This window comes from Falco peregrinus, chromosome 1, assembly GCF_023634155.1.
Source record: "Falco peregrinus isolate bFalPer1 chromosome 1, bFalPer1.pri, whole genome shotgun sequence".
NCBI lineage: Eukaryota > Metazoa > Chordata > Aves > Falconiformes > Falconidae > Falco > Falco peregrinus.
The window spans coordinates 27,637,131-27,658,023 of NC_073721.1; the positions used below are offsets into that span (position 1 = coordinate 27,637,131).

The window sequence follows — 20,893 nt, forward strand, 5'->3', positions numbered from 1 at the left end:
AGCATTTGCTTTTAATTGATAGCAGTTCTTCACCAGGATAATAAATACCAAATTATTTACTTCAGAGGATTGAGAGGATTACTCAGTTAATGTTTTAAAAGCACTTTGAAGATAAAAAGCACTATTGAGCTGCTTAAGACTTACTGAATAATTAATTATCTAAAGGTCCCATTCTCCCCCCTACAGGTTATTTCTACATAGGGGAGAGTAAACTCTGAGCTTCATATCATGACTTTCAAAGCCAGGCTTTTTAAATAATATTGGTTTAAAAACTTTGCTTTTTTAGCTGTCTGAATCTGATTCCTTTGAAGTCAATGGCAAAAGTCCAACACATTCCACTGAAGCATGCTATAGCTGTTCAGAATAAACAAGTTGAAACAATGGTTAGAGCCCCATCTGCAATATTTACATTTTGTCTTAGTGTGTATATATATATACACTCACATGCACATACATACATATATGCACATATATATATATATATATAAAATATATGTACACACACGGATGGTGGTTTGTGGACAAATAAGATATGTTTTTTAATTTGGGACTTTAGGTGTATGGAACTCATTCCTTCATGAACAGCCACTTCTAGAGATCCGCACTGTCCTTGCTGGGAACCTCCACAGGCAAAATGGATCCCATTACAAGATCTGAACAGAACAGATGAATGATCTTAGCAACAGTAAAGGGAAAAATGTTCTTGAAAAGACTTCACCTGGCTCCTGTACTCTGTCCATCTCAAAGCTAACAGATACCTCGTATGAAGACATGGAGAAAAAGGAAAGAGTTTCTGAACGCAGCATTTGAAATTATCTCTTGTCCACAACAGAATCATTGAAGGTAATTACCAGTCCTTCCTTCAGTATCTTAACTTAAAAACATCGTAAGTGATCACCCTAAGGTAAAAGTTACTCTGTTTGCTGAGGACAGAAATCTCCCTTAAGACTAAATAGTTTGGGAAATACTGTTGCACACATATCAGATCTTTAATTTTGAAGACATCAGTCCTTCAAACACCAATTTTGCAAACATTAAATACATACTTAATTTTACAAATGTTAAATACATCTTGATTCTGGTATAACTGATTAGGAGTCAGATGTTAAGTATTTGTTAATACTAGCATAATTATGGCTTAAATTCATCAATATATTCCGTTTGAGAGAAAGTCATGAGAGTTATATATTTAACTGGAGTTCACAATTGATTCCACCCTAAGATAAAGAATAGCGTAGTATCTCAGCCTGAACTCATTTAAATTTGACCTTTTAATGTGCTACAGCAGCATACTATCTTGTGCTTTTAGCTGTGTTGGCTCTTAAATCAGGGTCTAGATGTAAAAGGTCATGCTGAATTCTTGAGTTACATTTTTAACGAGAACCGCTCTTAAGGTTTTTCATTATTAATACCAAGAACATGCAGGGATCATAAGAGGAAAGAGCAAAGGAGTGAGAAGGGATTTGATTAACAAATTGGTCTCTGTATACCCTATTCTGTTTGCAAGCATACACTACTCTGATGACAAGAAGCACAGCTAAAGAAGTGATGGCTGAAACACAATGCTATGAAATAAAAATATTAGTCTATCTTTCTAGCAAGAATGTAAATCTTGAGTTAAAAAAATGAATGTTTGGCCCACGTGTGTCAGATATTTCCAAAGTACAGAAGTTATTGATAAGTTTATGGTTTTATGTTTCTAAAATATTCCTCTCCCACAGGATCTCATGAAATATGTGTGTGTTTACAGGAAATTGTGGAAATAGTGACTCATCTTTTCAATAATTTACACAGGATAATTTCTTGAAAAGCAAGATCAGCATGGGCTTTTTTTCTTGATTGCAAAGGATTTGGTTAGCTACCTCTGGATACTCTCAAGCAGAATTTTCAAAGTAGAATCTAAGTGACATTTGCTCTTTGGCAATACACTTTTCTAGTTGCTTCAGTCCTCTGAACCATAGCCTCGTATCTCTTGCTAGGATTTTTCAAAACTTCGTTTCTGACTGATGTTCTATTTTCCTGACACCATTGTATGTAAATGTCACAAAATGCTCCCAACCCATGGAAATCTCTCAGGTTTCTCCATTTTCATGATGTTTGTACCAACTTTCTGTAGGCCATGGTGTTTTTCTTAAATGTGCTTAGAGATATCGAAATTAAGTGATAGACAATGCTTCTAAAAAGCGATCGAAACTTAAATTATATGTTCTATCCTCAAATACTGCAGAAAAGAATGGAACAATGTCACCAAGGGAAATGGAACACTAAAGTATTGTGACACTGTGAAGTTCAATTTAAGTGGACGAAGCAACAAATAGGCTGTGTCAGAAAAAGCTTTTCACACACATAACACACAATTAACTGAAGCCCACCTCTATTACCAAGCCAGTGAGGCAGCACAGTGAAGCCCAGAGGAACATGGCACTCCCTCTGACCAGTCTCTGCGTCAAACTCTTGGGCAGAGGCTCAGCACCAACACATAGTAGTTCCACCGCAGGCACTCTGCTTCTACGCTGTGTTGGATGTCCACGTAACATTCCCACCAACCCCAGTCTCTACTGCCAAGCATCAGTATAGCCAGATGTTGATACAAGCTGCCAGTCAGATTGTAGTACCCGCTTCCAGCAGTTGCAGGTACCATTCTGCTGCCAGTGGTTGATACACGGCCCACACCAAGGCTCATTATGCTCAAAACCTCTATGCATGTCAACTATGGCTCATTATGCTCAGGCCTTTTTTGCAGTGTCCTCTTGGCCATGGCTCATTACACTGAGTCACTCAGCCGTCAGTCAAGGCAAAGCCGGGATGATACTGTGTCAAATGAAGGATATTCTCTCCTCCACTCAAAGTAAGCATTTGTTCCCTTCAGATGGTACTTTATGAAACTCTGGGATGGCTTTCTATTTATCATGTTTCTGCATCACAACTACTGGAGCTGCCTGTGGATGGTCTAGTCCATGATGTAGGGTTACAAAACCTATTTAGGCTCCTCCAGTTCACAGCTGAAAACCATAGCTCTGAGGGGAACAGAAGTAATGTGTAAGCAATATAGATATGATGCCATTTTTCCTTGGCTGCATCCCCTATTGCAGGACCTGCAAGAAGAAAGGGCATAGAATCACCACAATAGATAAAACATACCTCCAGTATATTGTTATAATGATGTCAGAAATATAATGAACTATTTCAGGTCTTTCTTATAGACAATATTTTCATTATTCAAGAGCTTTGTTGCTAAAAAATAGAGCAGGTTCTTGCAAATGCTCAAACATACCATGATGTCCAGCATAATGAATATGTTAAATGAATAGCCACAGGTTACAGAATATGTCCTACAAGTCTGCTCCATTAATCTTCTAAGAGAGCGAGAATCTGCTACAACACTGGAATTTTCTAATTTAAAGCTTATTGTAATCTTCATTTCATTCTGAGCCTGCAAACAGTAGCTAATGAAACTTCACCTTATAGACCTTAGAATAAATAATGTTAGTACTCATCAATTAGAAAAGCAAAACCAGTAAGCATGCTTTTTAAACATATGTATGTAAAAAGTACATTTTTGAACTACATGAGTATTTTAAATTCTTACATTGACCTGTTTGACCTTCTTATCAATATGCCCCACATGAATAATGCAGCAACCCAAACTCATGCCATTAAAAATCATAATAATTGTCTGACATGCACATGCAACATTACACTGGGGATCAATTTGGCCCAGAGCATTCCATTAAAACACAAAGTGAGTTTCAAATGTATATGTTAAAATGAAACATCAGCTATAATGAAAAAGGAAGCAGAACAGAGTGGGCTTTAGGTATTAGTATGCATTTTCCTTTAGAGAACATTTTGTCATGCTTGTACTATACATAACGCCATTCCATATTTGATGTACAATCAATCCACATTTTATTTTGCTTTTAAAATTATCCTGTGAAAAGTACAAGGCAATCAATGTACTGTGCTCTAGAGAGACGGTGGTATTATTTGAATTGCTATTGCTATTTAATATTTAGTTTTCAATAAAGCCTTGAATATGGTCCATTGTATTAGCTACCATACAAGTACTTAGGAAAATGTGGTCCCTAATCTAAAGTTCAGCATCTCTGAATTACGCAGCTTTGGTAAGCTTAGAAAAAGACAGGTAAAACACAGTAGAGTGACCTGGTTATTTGTTCTTCATGTGTTGCCCCTGAACATTCAGAGATTGAGATCATTCTACCATTCTCATATCAGTTCATATAGCAGGATACTGAAAAAATCATTCTATTGGAATTAATGTCTTTTAAGTTAATCTAAAGACCTCTGGCATTGCACGATAGAGTATTGGACTTCACATAGCTTAAAAAAGATTGTCTTTGTAATAGTCTGCAGAGTTCAATCCTTTAGCAGTGAGGAATTCAGTCACAACTAGATGAAAACTAAAAAAACTACTAGTGGGTGTGTTTACCTTTTACCAAGCACAGGATCTGCCCCCATAGATGTCCTTGATGTGAAAAGTATATTCCAAAGTGGCAAGGCAAGGGTAGATCAATGACTGGAGAAGGTCATTTAAGACTGAAAATCCTGGACACGTTTTGGCTTGACCAAAGAGTGCGGTTGAGAACTTCAGTGGTAACTTTAATGGGTTACCAGTGAGGAAAGTGGTTCTCCCTGACCCAGATGCACATGGAATTTTTAATGTTTCTGTGAACATATTGTGAGGCAGATTTATTCCCAGAATACAATAAATGTACCCTTTGGATTCCCATGTCTATAAAGCCATCGTGGCTATGGTGTATGTTGGTATTGTTAGATCTCAAGTATTATCAATGCATTTAGTGCATAAAATATAGACCTACAATTATGCTCTGCTCCACACTCTAAGGTACTTATTAGTTGAAGGAGGCAGCCAGTACTTCACAACTTGCCAGTCTGCGTGAAGCTTTAAGGACATCTGTATTAAACTAATGAGTTGACGTCATTGTATGTGTGCTGCAACTAATGTTATGTAGCCTCACAGTTTTATGTCAAAAGCAGATTTTTAGTCCACATATTCTTCATTGACTAAAACAAATTTACTCTTTCATTTCCTTGCTTCCTGCTTCAAATTCAAATGTAATAAACAATTTCTTAATATTCTGATAGAGAAAGGGCAGATTGGTGTAATTGGTATATAACAAAACATTACAAAATTGTTCTTTTCCAGGATAATATGGTACACACCAGATTTCAGCCTGTAGTGAATTTTGTAACAAAGTGGTAAACAGGGATTTGGAAGAGAAATACTGACAGGTCTGCTCCTAGCATTGTAATACTCTTAAATATGAAAAGTTTCTGAAAGTTTCCATCATATATAATTACAGTAACTTACAAAAGCATTTCCCAACATAGAAAAAGGCTAAAATTAGTAGCAGCCAACCTGTCATTCTGCTTCCTTTTTCAGCATTCCTGCTTTTTCTTGGAGGTCATTTTTAATGAGTATGTACAAGCACCTGAAAAATCAGGTGCATAAATTAACTACCAATTAAGGTAGTTTAAAAAACAAAAAAAAGGGAAAATTTAATTACTAGTTTCTATATATAAGTCCACTCATTATCACGCAGTATGCCTGAATGTTTATCACATAGCAATTACCGAGGCTCCAAAGTAAAGTGATGTTTTCATTGTGTTTCAGTCCTGAAACTGGATATAACATGAAGCAAAAGAATTTGCTTTCAAATTTATGTGTCAGTGGGTACAGCTGAAAGAATGTTACCATGATTTAATATAGCAAGTGCTTAATTATTTCTGTATAGTATTTCCCCCCCATTTAATATCATTGTCGGTCTGGAGTGGCTGTTGACCTAGTTTTCAATTAATTGCAATGAGAATACAAAATGGCCTTTAAAGCAGTGAATTTTTTTCACTGGATTACCCATGACAGCTGAAATGGTGAATTTATAATTGATAAACTTTGTTTAGTTTAATAGTGAACGGGCATTATTACCCAAAATCTTACAAAGCAATAATGGCATCAGAAAATATACAGAATGTTAAGAATAGGATTCCGTAGAAATTATCATATTTGTTTGTAAGACAGGAAGAAATTTAATATCTACAAATACAAAATAAAATGTCTATGTATGCGGGTATTAACACGCTAATTATCCCATGAAAAATGATTAGGCACTAGCCATGTATTTTAAGCAACTTTGATGGGGTTTGACTGAGTAGCATAATCAACATTTGTCATTACACCCGTAAAACAAGGGAAAATGTTTTTTTTTCCATCAGACAAAGAACAGATGATAAGAAGGTGAAGAAGGAAAATGAGGTAAAAAAGATCCATTTACTGTAAACAATCTTACTGCAACAAATCATAGACTAGGTACAACAGAATGTAGATGCTTATAGCTGTAATTTCAGCACAGGCATTTAGGTGCCTGGACTCCAGAGTGGAATCCAGAAAGATAACTGAAATGCCATGGCTATTTACAAGAGGTAAAAGATAAGCTGTGAGCCTCCACTTGGAATCCTGATGTGATGAGTAAATCATGCAAGAAGGAAATGCTGAGAAGGTGAATATAATTTCTAACATTTCATAACTCTCTACTAAGGACCAACAACCAGTATTCCTCTCCAGTATACAGCCATTTAATCTTTCTTTTGAAAAATTCAGATAGGTTTACTCTGTTTAAAATTTAACCACTGGAGTAGAACAAAAAGCAGATAACAGGGTAGTGGCAATGCCCCTTTTGTATAACAAACTTTGATCCAATTGTTCAGTTATCTTCTGGGAACTTAACACCCACTGCAATCCAAGAGAATTATGTACCTAATTGCTTCTGTAAATATAATGCTTTGAAGTCAGAACACTATTCAGAATGTTTAGGAACCAAAATCAAGGTCCTCCTCTGCCTAAGGGAGTTCAAACCCTATGCTCTCAAGAGGCTGAGCTGCATACACCCAGAGTCAAAATACCAGTCACCCATGTGTAGAGTCTAGCTACCATCAGGTGACATCATGATCTTATAGCAATATTCATTTCATCAATTTTATCATGGTATCTCAAGAATTTTAATGCCAATAAAAAACACAGATGGAAACTAAAGTCAGCAGATGGTAAACACTCCCAAGTACCTAGTGACCTCTCTGTTGTGCATCCAAGTATAATTCCTTCTACCTTTTTTTTTTTTTTTAGAAACATCTCAAAGTAAACATTATTAGAGCAAATGGATAGCAATTAGATTGCTGCTGACATCTCAGAATTCAGGATACCTGCATACAATTTAAGTAATATGCAGACTGTAATATGGTATTAGAAACATTTACTGTATGCATTTAATTCAGCACTGTAACAGCTATGGACTGTATTCAGCACTTGCTAGCAAAATTAGCCTTAGAATGTTATTTGACTCTTTCCATTTCATTATTCACTATCATTTTCTGTTGATACCTACACTATTAGAACCACATAAATCACCTTAAAGTAATTTTATTTGCCAAGTTCTCCTGTCACTTACTATTGGTCAACTCAGGCTGCATTGATATAAAGTAAAAGCATAATTTAGCTTAATGACAAAAAATTAAAGGAGATGATGCCTGTAATATAGATTGCATTCTTACTGTTTGGACTTCAAGTTGGTTGCCCTTTAGTAGGTTTTTTATCCTGTGTAGTTCACATTGATGACAAGGGTTAACAGTGGCCATTAATAGCTATTAGTGCAATACAGCTCATAGGTACTACCCACTGCTAACTCTCAGCCCAGCTATTACTCCCCATAAAATTACTTTTAAGAATGCAACTCAAGCATGCCAGTATTGTCTTGCTCAGCCATGGACAGTCCATTATCTGAAAATACATAATAAATATTCAGGACTTGTTTCCAAAAAAAATCAATGTCTTTTTTTTTTATTCTCAGTGTTTTCCATATAGTATAACAGAAGTACTGAAGACAGAAATATATAAGATCAAGGAATAACGCAAGGTAAGTCAGAATTCTGTACAGGCTGTTAAAATTATAAGATCTCATATGATGAAACTTGTATGTTAGACTTTATTCATTAACATGAGACATTATCGAGTTGTTTGTTGGGAAAAAAAACTGTGAAAAAAGCCCTTAGACACCACACAGCCACACTATGTAATATTTTTTTACAGTTTATTTATGGACTTGCATAGAGACCTGTACACTGCAAAATACAGTGAAAGGTACATACAATTCCTCTCTTTACTTTGACCTTTGATCTATCAAAAAGACAGTGAAAAATGACATTTTGCACCAGGTAGCTAACTCCTTGGTTAGTTTGGGTTGTTCCTGCCCTTTCCGCAGGTGTTGTATTTCAGGTGCTGAATCTGCAATACAGAGCAATTTCTGTTGCTTTTGGCTGCAAAGTAATTGGCAAACAACCAGGCCTATGAAGGGTGGGTATTTCACAGCTATGAGGCATTTTTCATAAATTGTTGATACTTCTTTTTTAATCTTTAAAACCTGAAAGGCAATGTCACAGGGAAATGGGAATTCGAAAGCATGGGGCCACAGATGAACAAAATATACCCCAGAGACATCATGTGGATGTTTTGTACCCATATACATACAGCATTGAAATAGTATCTGTTCTCTGTAACTAACTGCAAATTATTGCGTGATGAACAAAAATGCATAGGGCATCTTTAAAGAGTAAGCTCTGCTGCAGACAGCAGCTTATTTTGTGATTGTTTCTGTCAGGACATTAGAGACATTGATAGCACTTAGACAATTACTGGGTTTTACTTGGACAGTTTAAACCGGGGACACTTAATCTGTGAGGCAATGGGAGCGTCAACAGCTCAGACCCATTTAAATTAATCTAAACAATGGTGTTGCAAAGTCAAAGTGATTTAAAAGACTAAGAAAACCATTTCCTAATAGTTTTCTATGGAGAATGTTTGATGACAATTGGACCCAAACATTTCCTGAGACCGAAGTGTTTTACTTATTATTCCTTCAGAATTTTTTTTGTAGCCAGGAACAGACACAAATGGTCACTTTAATTTGTTTTTCTGTTCCAAAGCTGTCAGTCAGCTTTTGGCGGTAGGGACTGTTAGGCAGACAACTAGCAAGTTCATCGCACTTTTGTGATCAGATAGCAAGACCCAGGATGTTAAAGGGAGGTGAGGCAGAGAAGCTGAAGAGGCATGGCAGATGAGGGATTTTCCCAACAGACTTCTGAGAAACCAAAGTAATAGAAAGAAGCTGTCAGGATATCAAAGTAATTTTCTTGGGTTTATCAGTGTCTTTAGGAATATTCTGATAGTTCTTGTAAACAGAAGAGAAAAACCTGTATTTAATTTATTTCCACATCAGTCCTTCTGCACAGGTAATCCTCTCTGCTTAAGGTTTTTCTGAGGTTTTATGAAATAGTTAATCTTGGTCCTTCTGAACTGTGCCTCATATAAAATACAAATGCAAGACCTCTGTTTATTTTCATGATAGGAAGTACAAAAATCTCTTTGCTTAAGGATGAGGATTTTATCTGTACATCTTTATATGTAGTAACAAAGAAAATTACACGTAGAAGGAAAAAAAAATGAAGAAGATTTGTATCATTCTACTGATTCTGCAGCTCTAGAAGGTAAAATACTGCAAATGATGCAAACTCAGATAAAGAATCTCAAAGGGAAGCATTTCCTTACCAGGTATGCCTTTGTATTATACCACAGAGATAGATGTGATGCATACCAAGAACGAGCATACAGGCCAGAAAAGTTGGAGCTGCAAACAGATACTGTCTGTAGTTTCCTCAGGTATCCCCACAATTAGGTAGTCAGCAGGTAACTAGAAGCAGAAAGGCACTTTCTTCTCCCCCCTAAGTATGGACTCATATCTTTTCTGTTTGATAGGTGAGGAAAGAGGAGAGTGGAAATGTGGCATCTCTGGATGCAATGTCTAGGATAAGGTTTAGTATAGTTATCCATGGGGACTATCTAAATACAAGACCTTTGCAGTTTTTGAGAGATCTATTGGATGGGGAAGCTGATTCGTCTGTTATGCACATAAATTTAAAGACAAAAAATGCTTCTGCCCCCAGTGGAAAAGATGTTAGAAACTTCAAAGTTGCATATTTACTTGAGCTTCCATCCTTCACTCTGAAGTCAACTAAATTAAATCAACGTATCTAACAATATAGATATGCTGCTAAGCAGTAACCAGTGCAAGAAGAGAGTTTGCTGGCAACCAATGAATAGCAAAACAAGATAAAAGTCCCAGGCAGCACTAATGGTCCTCAAATAGTCATGTGAAACAGAAATGCTGTCAGTAAGAACCTGAACTTTGAGATTTGCAGTTTCTTAACTGAATAGTATTGGGAAATTCTAGAGCATTTTGTGGAAAATAATATAGCAGTTCCATAACTAAGCTTTTAAAAAATTATAACACTGGATTGTTCTCATTCAAAATACTCCATATTTTATATCTACACTCTTGTATTTTGTATTTTGAATTTTCAATTCCACAAAACCATGTAAAATCAAAACAGCTATTTGAAATTCTATGCATATCAAAATGAAACTGACATTTTTGTCTCTGAAAAGAGCACACTTGGGGCAGGATAAAAATATAAATATTTTCATCATTTTTTTCTGGAATCAATAGAAAATTGATTTGTTATATCTGCATAGTCCTCGCCTTATTCCAGTCTTAATGTGTTTATGTAACCAGATCAGTTTTGGAGGTTATAGTGTCATAATATATAGAATATTTGGGTATTGATATGTATGATTGCTGTGCCTTTATCATTAGTTACCTTCTCAAGTCTTTCCACCATCCACAGATTACATTAGAAGGTTTTTTTATTCACTTTTACCTCATTGGTGAAAGTACTGAATAGCTTCAGGGTTAATACTGTTATCTGAAGAACTCCACCAGAAATTATTTTTTTTCTAGTCCTTCAATTAGTAAGTTTTTGTTCTATTTAGTGTAAGATCTATAGACAATGTATTGTACTAATTTAATATCAGATTATCTTACAATACTGATTCAAATGCTGTGCAAAGGCTATTACATCTGTTCAGTTACTATTATCAACTAAGTCAGAAATTTTATTGAAGAATAAAATCAAGTAGTTTGACAAGACAGAATATGTATAAATTCAATCCTGCCATTTTTGTAAATACAGCTGACATTCTTTTCTACCTGTAATTTTTGTCAGTTGATTTCCATATTAGTTTTTCCATAGTTTCCATGGGATTTATGCCAGGCTAACCAGCCTCGAAGAAAACTATTCTCATCCCCTCTAATTTTTTTTTTTATTATTAATATTTTTTCCTCCATACTGACACAGCATTAGCACTCTTCCAGGCATCTGAAATTTTCTGGTAGCACTAGGAACACAGTGATCTTTTGTACACTTTTAGTACATTCTCGTAAGTCCTTTGGGCAGGGATACTCTGGGCATCTTGATTATAAAGTATCAGTTCTAAGTAAATGTTATCTAACATCTTTTCCTACATCCTGCTTAGACAATTTAAACATATTGTCAAACTTCTTCCAAAATACAGTACAAACATGTCTACTGAATATTTATACATTTTGTACCACACCTCTAACAATTCCATAGTTTCTGTCTGAAAATGTCTTTTTTTTCTCTCCTAGTATAGATTTAAAGAACCTCCATATTTTCTTTTTGTTTTCAGCCATACATTTTCCTAATGTTTTACCAGTAACCTCCAAATTGGTTTCTACTGCCATTGATAGTTTTCTTTTCCTATTTTTGATATATTGACTTGTATTAAAAATGACTGCCTTTGGCTAGAATGGACTTTCATCGAAGTTGAATCCATAGCTAAAACAATTATTTTTGTGTTGTAGTGATTATTTTGGCCTTTCACTATCTCATTTTATCTTACAAACAAATCATTTTTCTTTGTAGTCACTTCAATCGTAATTTCCAGCAGCTTAGGAAAGTTGCTATCAGTGAAGACCAAGGATGTAAAAGCATGGACCAGGCAGCCTGCCTTCCTACATTAACCTTGCCCAGCACAGCATGGGTTCTCTGTCACATGATGGGGGAGAAGCTGAATCCTGGTTTTGTCTTTTAAAGAAATCAGGTGATGATCACTGTTTCCCAGGCAACCACCAACCTCCTATCTTGAGAGTAATCCATTGTAAACCATGGTTTTAAGGACCAAAATAGTTATTTTGAGTTGGGTAAAGTTTTGGGATTTTTGGTTTGGGTTTGGGTTTGTGTGTGTGTGTGTGTGGGTTTTTTCCATTCAGTAAATATTTCTTTAGATACATATACACAGAACTTTCAATGCATAGCTCCCAATTTATGTAAAAATAGGTATCTTTTTTTTTTTATTTGCACACACTATTGACAGACATTTTGAAAGGAACTCATGTCACTTTCTGATGTGATAGCCTGTAATAGATTTCTACTTTGGCACTGTTATCATACTCCTTTAGATGAATTTTAAGCCTATACTTCAAGTTTACCAGTAATTCTAAAAGAGACGGATGTAGAATGCCGAATACGTACAATGTTTCTCTTGTCTACTCTTCTTTTACATAGTCTACCTTTCTTGAATATAAAATAATCAGTTATATTAACACTTAAGTTATGAAATATCACATCAAGTCTCAGGAATGCAAGTTATGTCCAATTCCTTTTCCACAATGAGAATTTCCAATTCCTTTCAATTTTTATGGAGTCTCTTAAGACTTGTATATAAGCAACTGAAAAATGTCCTCTTTTTCTTTGCATTTTTGTGTCATATCAGTTCAGTTTATTCATGAGGGCGCAGATTTAAATCTAGTACAGTGATAACCAAGCTAGCTGTAAACAAGCTACCTTAGGTAGAAAGCTGTCACGTTGCAACAGCATAACTTTCAGCTTAGGTTAATATACTCAGATATTATTTGAGAGCTCACATGAAACTGGGATTGTATTGTTTGCCTCCTTACTTCATAGCACTGATTATTTAGTGCCCTCCCAGCTGCTTGAATGTGTCTCCAACTGTTTGTATGGTATCTCACAAGAATGTGACCCACAAAGCTAAGCTTTCTACTTTACAGCAGTTCTTCTGTCAACAGTATGGGTTTTGTATTTTCACTGCTAGGCAATCTTCCACAATGTGGAACACATATCCTTTCCCCATCATGATGTCTTCTTCAAAGACATTTCAATTACTGATAGTTCAGATCAGTTCAGAAACCTCTGAAGATGAAGGAGATTCCCAGCACTGATAGGTCGCTAAGACAGCGAAAGAGACCAGGGCTTAAGAAACAATGCACTGATGCACGGATGTGCAGTGATATTTGAAAAACATGCGCTAACCTTTTAAATGTTAAAAATGTACACAGTATTAAAAAAAAAAAAAAAAATCGAAAGTCTCTCATTCTTAGACTTTCTCTTGAAATGCATCACAAATTTTTCCTGTTTACAACATTCACTTCAAAAACACTCTTAACTGCTTCGTGCTTATTCTAACCATGAGTGTCAGATGGCACCTGCCCTCAGGCCAAACACACCTTCCATGTCTTGACAGTTCTTTTGTTTTAATGTGCTTTTTGAGAGAATGATATGTTTGCAGAAGCTGCAGCAGAGAAGACGTTAATGCATTTTTCAAAGCTTCTCAGATCCTATAATTTACCCTTTGCTTTCCACTACCTTTACTGAGCACCACGTTGGATAGATAGATGATCCGTGTCCATCTCCTAGCAATCTTTCACTGTTTGTTCACTTCTTGGTAAAGTGAAAAATACGGTGTTAGTGTAGTTCAAATCATTATCAACCCACTCTGATGCCAAGAATAAGTGAAACTATGGAAAAGGAACTCTCATTGTCTGACAGTGACTATAAAAATAATGTTTGATATGTTCTGTTTACTTTGTTATGCAATTAAGACCACGCAGGATAGCAAGTGAAAATTGATTTCAAACAGAACTTGATGTCCTCCAGTCATGTAACTATTTCATTAGTACTACATAGTTCTGAAAACTTCAGTACCTTCCTGTCACCCCTCCAGCCTTACAGAGTAAGTCTTACCTTCAGGTAGAGTCTCTGCTGCAATTGCTCTTGCATTGTCGGCAGTGTCCCATTCTAAGGCAGTCCATGTTCACTGTTATATTTGCATGCAGTGCCACCATGTCTTTCCCTCCCTAGGTGTCTGATCCAAAGCCTGTTAAAATCAGTCAAAAGGCTGTAATCAGCTTCAGTGGGGTTTCATCATCCGTAGCCAGTCTCTCCTGGTTTTCACCAACTTACATAAGCATTGCTGTGACTAATACAAAGAAATTCTATGGAAACAAACCAGAGAAATGTTTATGATCAAATGCTACAAAAGCTTATGTGACCAGTTGGTACTGAGTATTGGCAATCAAAAAAATTATTTTCACCCTGAAGACCTAACAGTTTACCAGACAGACAAATGAAGGCAGTGGGTCAACTTAATATTTGTACAACAGTTTATGTTAATTTAAAGCCACTTTATGGTGTCTTTAACTCAAGTGCAGAGAAGAAATAAAGAACTTTGACCGCTAGCAATTACTCCCTTCTTATATTATCTGTTGCTTTTTTGAGCTCCAGCAAGCCACAGTGAAAGACATTATTGAAATAAAGTTCAGTTGCAAGAAAGTATTGGATTATCTTGGCCCGTCCTGTTTAAAAGCTAGATCCAGGGCCCTAGGGACTTTGCAAAACCAAGCTCACCAAGGTGAGTTTAGTTCTGTGTTTTTTTCTGAACTGATCTTGACTGGTTATTAGGACAACACATTTTTTGTACTTTGAAATGTTTAGAACTTTTTAGAAATGTTTGGAAATGTATGATTTTTAACTGTAAGATTTTTACTGTCTTTACGACCCTAAAAGGTCACATCTATTATATCCTGCAGTCAAAGCAGCCCTGCAGGGAATCTTATCTCTGACATATGCCAAATTATGCAGAATCTCATCCATCTAATTACATATCATATATAGTGACTTTTAAAGAGTATTCTTAGGCCCCGAGACTGCTACTAACCTTTAAAAAGTGCTCAATCCATTTGTTGTGCCACCTCCTATCACCTGTTTAATTTTTGTCTTGTATGACTGTTAAGTCAGAAAAAAAAAAAAAAACAACTAAAAATACCCCAACCAAACCAACTCAACTGGTTTCTTTGTGTATAAGCACAGAAAAATTTTCACCATCCATATTCAGGTGAAAGGATCTCCTCTCTAAACAATCACATTGTTATGGCTCAAATAAGGCACATCTATGGCTTAATTACAGTGCCATCTTTTACACAAGGTTCAAAGCTATTAGCCCCTTTGTGTAGTATTTCCTTAAAAGATTCCCTTGCATGGCCTCAGTGGGTTCCTGTATTTCTATACTGCTAAATAGTAATTGTAGAACCATGCTTTGCATGGGTATTCAAACTATCATATTGATTTTTTCTCTGTGTAAAAAGTGTTGAAATATAAATTTAGTTCTGAAGGAATCTTCACTGGGATTAAAAGGAGTACATAGTAGATATTGAATTTCAATGGCAGCCAAGTTCTCCACTTGCAAAATTATCTGTAAAAGTCTTTGCTAGTATCCTGTGCTTTTGAGAAATTTGGGAATTAAACTTCAACATGTGACAAGGCATTTATTACTGCAATTTATACTTCTAGGAAAATTAATTGTGTTTATATATTTTATTTGTATAAAATATTCACAGGGAATTGAAAACTACCGTATTTTTCTAACCAGTTTAAATTGACTTCATTTTTGCCAAGTTCCTGCAATACTAAAATTTACTTTTCAAACATTGAATCATTATTCTTCATACTTGACGTTACTGATCAAGACAGATTCCTTAACATAATATTTGCCTATCAAAAATTACGGACTCCTCCAAATTCATGAAGCCAAGCAATGTTTACATGGAATATGATTGCAAAAATTTTGATCCCAGACACAATAAGAAGACTTTGTATTTAAAACAGAGGAAAAATGGGTTTGGATGTATCATTTGTTACCTGTATCCCAAGCCCACCAACATAAATATCTACAGGAATCTGTGAGGATTAGAGTCTAAGAAGCTTGCACAGCTCAAGTAAGAATGTTTCACCTACACTAATTCTTCCTTATTATGCATGACAATTAATAGAACCAGATTTTGGGGAGGTTTATTCCATCATGGCTAGACAGACTTTTTGTCAGTGCAAGTTTAACAGGAGTAGAAATATTTCAGTGTTTGCAGTTTGCTTTTGTTAATCCCTAAAATACTTGTCATCCATACAATGAAACAAAATAACTTTAAGGTCCCCTGTGAAAATACGTGTTTTGATGGTGCAATTTGGAGAAAAAGCTTGCACATAAATCAGTGTGAGTCTCAATATATTCATGTAATTTCATAGGCAGAGTATTGTAGTTTGTTAATTTATAGTCTGACATCTTCAATGGATAAGACACTGTGGAGAAAATGTTAAACATTCTTTTTCCTAAAAAATGATATGTGGTTAACTAGGATCAAATTGCACAAACTAGAATTTGAAACATATGAAAACTCTAGTACATACACCAATTCATACAGCAAGTTCGTTCTAACACCATTTAGGATTTCCCAGTGTTATTTGATTTGTAAGAAGTCCAGCTATGTTCAGCAATTTTAGTTTTGCAGAAGCAGCGGATTTGCCATGTTGCTTCCTGCAGACATGGACTATACAGGGTTCACAGGCAGAAGAGTGTACCGTTCAGAGATATGAAGATGATGAATGTTTTTATGTGCTGTTCATACTCATTTTAAGGTGAGTTTATGCAGACTGCAATACATTTAAGTTCATGATTACATTTTAGAATGACTCAAAAGAAAGATCTTTCCTTTTTAAAGCCCTCCATAAAGGAATTTACTACAAGGGTAAAGGGTGACATGATATGGATAATAAATATCACCGTAGGTGTGACTACTGAACATCTTTAAAGGCATACAGAAAAATCCACATTAAGCACCAAGAGTCCCTAGATTCCCCCAATTGCAGTATTTGGTAATGTGATGTCTGAAGTTCTAATCCATCCTAAAACCTAATGAACAAGTAAAGTCTTTTCCTTCCACTTCCAATAAAACAGTAATAGAAAATTATTTCTGTAAGCTCACCTTGCTGCCTAACACCTGCAGGTTTTTTTCACCATCTTTCCATAGCATTGTAATGATGGGTGCTGTATCACAAACACTGAGTTGCTTTTTCTTTTAAGAGCAATCTAAGTGGTACTTTTGTCTCTTAGCAGGGCCATACCCTTCAGTGTGATCGCTGCCTTGCAGCAAGGTAAGATATGCAGGAGCACTATCTGACCTTCAGTAATACATAAAGTATAAAAACGTTCCACCACCACAGGAATATCTTAGTACTCCACAGTGTTGTGAAGATAAATATGAAAAAAACATTTTGTGTTGTACAGTCTGATTCTGAGTGATGTTACTCTTCCAACTGCTCCTAATATCAATGGGTGCTATCCCATGTGCGTTTTGTTAAAGCAGCATTTAACATCAGAATAATAACAGTGTCCAGGGGTGTTTCTGTTCCAGACAACTAATATTTTCTACTTTAGGATTGTGTGTGGGGTTTTTTACAAAGTAATTTAATTGTTAAAAACATCTTTTATTCCCATATTAAAACCAGGAGTGACTCTACAGTTTCTATACTGCAGGAACAGCTCTCTGGATATTTTTTTTTCTTTTTTTTATTCACACAAATATAAGTCCAATAGTATTTCAGATGTATATACTTCTGGAAAATAATTGATTGAAAAGATTAATAGTTGTTTATTTGCTTGCTGTTTCTTAAGAAACGTAACACCATACATTTACATTGCAGGAGTTAATAAATGATGGCAAATTCCTCAAGGCATTATCAAACTGTGTGAATCTGTGTATCTGATCAAATATTTATTAGCTGCAGTCTCTTCCAACACTGATCTTTCTTTTCATTTATTGCTCTAGGCCTTACTGCACAACACTAAGGTGATACTCATGGGCATATGCCCCCAAAAGGCAGGCAATCATTATGAAATACCCAACTTCAGAACCACAGGCTGTCTGAATTTTAATATTTTTTTTCTTTAAGTAAACTGCCACACTATTTAATTATCTTTTATAGCTTAGTTAGGTGACCTATATTAAAATTAAACAGAAACAAAATTTCATTATCTAAGATGATAATAGATATTAATTTCTATTGAATTATGTCTTAAGCTTTTTATATTTATGTTTAAGCTCTTCTCCCTGCTGTATAATTCTACAAAAATTGATTTGTTCTAATTCTTTATTCGGGGTTTACTGTCTTGGTAGAGGTCTGCTCTATATTATTTTCCTTTTCCATAAACATGTTAGAGGTGCAACAGATTCATTGCACTGAACTAGTCTGAAACTTTGTAACTACTAAATGTACCAATAAGGCTTGCTGGAGACTGACAGTTGAATAAAAATGAAATGTCAATGAAAAAGCAGGAAATGTGCGCAGATTTCCTAACCACTCTCAGTTTCAACACTGAGCCACCATTAAGTCTTCTGGGTGTAATGCCTTGTTTCACTGCCATTAACACAGAGGAGGCAATCTGTGCTGCTGACCCAGCAGGTACACAGTGTCCACTGTATTGCAGGAGCACTAAGGGATGGTGCATCTCCTATTTTATCCCATGACCAATCCCTTAGCAGCTTTGAGTAAAGTAGAACTCCCTGTTTGGTGGCAGAGACAGACTAACGATAACCCCCTGTTCCACAATGTTCACTTCAGAGTATTATTTATCCTGTCATATTGAATAGGTTCATAGAATAAAGAACGATCTGGGCTGTGATCAAATATGCTTGGCAACAGGACTTTGCTTTTCTCAGGACTGCACAGCAAGTTGTCAGGATCCCTTTCATAATTTGAACATCTGTGTGTCTATTTTAAAATAGATTGAAAGAAAAAAATGTGTTTTGCTCAGGAAAATATTACATCCTTGGGTTTTCTGCATTTCTGTAGGGGCATAAGAAGCTTTGGAGGAACCTGTTTTCAATAGTTTCACCATAGGAAATGGTAGGTATAGAGAGAAAACCAGAGGTATTATCTTCTCATTCCATTCTTTTTAATGTCCCTCATGGATTCTCCATTTACCTCAGAGGATTTATGCCAAAATAGGCCAGGGAGACATTGTGTAAATAATACTCTTTATAATATTCTGTGTTATCTAAAATGCAGACATCTTCAGAGCTAAGCTAAATTGGCATACTGCTGCAGAATGCAAACAAATGCACATGGGCAAAATAATTCTGAATTATGGCTTACAAGAATACACATTTTATAAGGAACAATAGGGAGAAAGTCTCATGAGAGTGCAAAGTTGCAGACTTGTGAGATCTATGTATTTATTTAGATTCATACAAATAGATAAAGAGGTGCCTATGCTGAGCCCTAGGCATCCTTGACAATTACAAAAAAGTGTAAGCATCGTAAAGAATGAAGCACTCTGCAGCAATCTCTGCCATCCACAGCACCATATATTACTTTACAGCAACAGGAAATGAAGAGTAACTATGTCTCCATCGTTTCCTTTCTCCCCAGGCACCCTTCCAAAGAGGAACTTAGGTGCAGGACCATATGATGCATGTAATATTGATGTTTGGTTATTTCATTACTGAGATTTTCTTTGCACAAGGTACACAGATAGATAGGTATCTCCTGTGTGCATATATATAGTCTTGTATGAAATGAGAGAAATAATGATTTCCATTTCATTTGTTCTGTAGTAGTGAACATGAAATCTCCAATAAGTAATCACTGGCCAATACCCTGTTATAGATTCATACACAGTGTCTGACCTGATGTGCTGTCTTTAAATGTTTTTTCCTTGTACAATCAATCAAATGTGCATAAGGACAATTGATACAGCTAGAAGAAATTTAACATCAGTCCTAAGATTCTTGAATGATACATCAAAGATAAAGAGCTCCAGTCCACAATATTAAACCTGTTTGGAGAAATCTCAATTTTATAATTTGAAATTGTTAATAAAACAATAGTCATACTTATGTTGTTCCATTAGCTTGGCTGGACACCCCACATAAAAGGGGTGGTATCCTGAATTACTTGGGCCTGATAAACCATTGAAATCAATGAAGCTTTATCCACAGCACTAGCTAAATATCTAAAGTGGTGATGGTTGTTTTTAAGCCAGGAAGCTGGTTGATCATGCAACTTCATTTAAGTAACTTCATTGGGAGTTTCATTGAAAGAATGCTTCTTTCTTATCAGTTAGTGGCAGTTCACAGTTTACACAGAGCAGAATATTCTGTCATTCTGTCCTGGGGAGTGCTTCTCTATGCTGATCCTTTTCCCCTGTTTGGTCTTTCCATCCACATTGTGAGAAAAGCCATGAAGAAACCATGTGATGTTTAATGTGACTGCATGAGGCTGAGTCAGAGATGTGTCTTTCTATTTGATTGTAAAAGCAGTCAGGTTTGCGGTTTGATGTGCCCTTAGAGAAAAGTAATTACTGACCACATGCTTTGAAAGCGTCTGTTAAGATGAAGATTACTCTTTTTTCATCTAAATATTTATCTGTGTTTGAAAACAACGTAGAGTGAGATTCAAGTTTTTGAAAATTATTATCACCTATTCCGTTAAAGCAGCCAAGTAGAAAAATCTGTAACAAAACTATTAGGACTTAAGAATTTAGTACAAATTAAAATGTCTGAGTTTGAAAGCATCACAAGAAACAATATAGAGTAAAAAAAAAAAAAAAAAAAACAAAAAAAAACCAACACAAAAACATAGGCCTCTGTCAACAATCAAGGAGGTGACCGATAGCATTAAGACCAGTAAACACTGAGGAACTGGGGGTTTTGCAGCAAGACTAGAAGGGTTAATTTTCAATAGGGTCACATCGTGGATGAATTGCCGGTCAGGTAACCTTGACTCTGAGAACAGAAGATGGCAACATGGTTACAGC

At 35.7% G+C, this 20,893-nt stretch overlaps 1 long non-coding RNA gene across 1 annotated transcript; it reads left to right on the top strand.

The window, feature by feature from the left end:
* Positions 1-520: 520 nt before the first annotated feature.
* On the top strand, positions 521-14,995 carry LOC129785635 (uncharacterized). Its single transcript, XR_008749785.1, has 3 exons — positions 521-843; positions 7,884-7,949; positions 14,524-14,995. It is a non-coding gene; the product is annotated as an uncharacterized LOC129785635 (long non-coding RNA).
* The last annotated feature ends 5,898 nt before the right edge of the window (positions 14,996-20,893 follow it).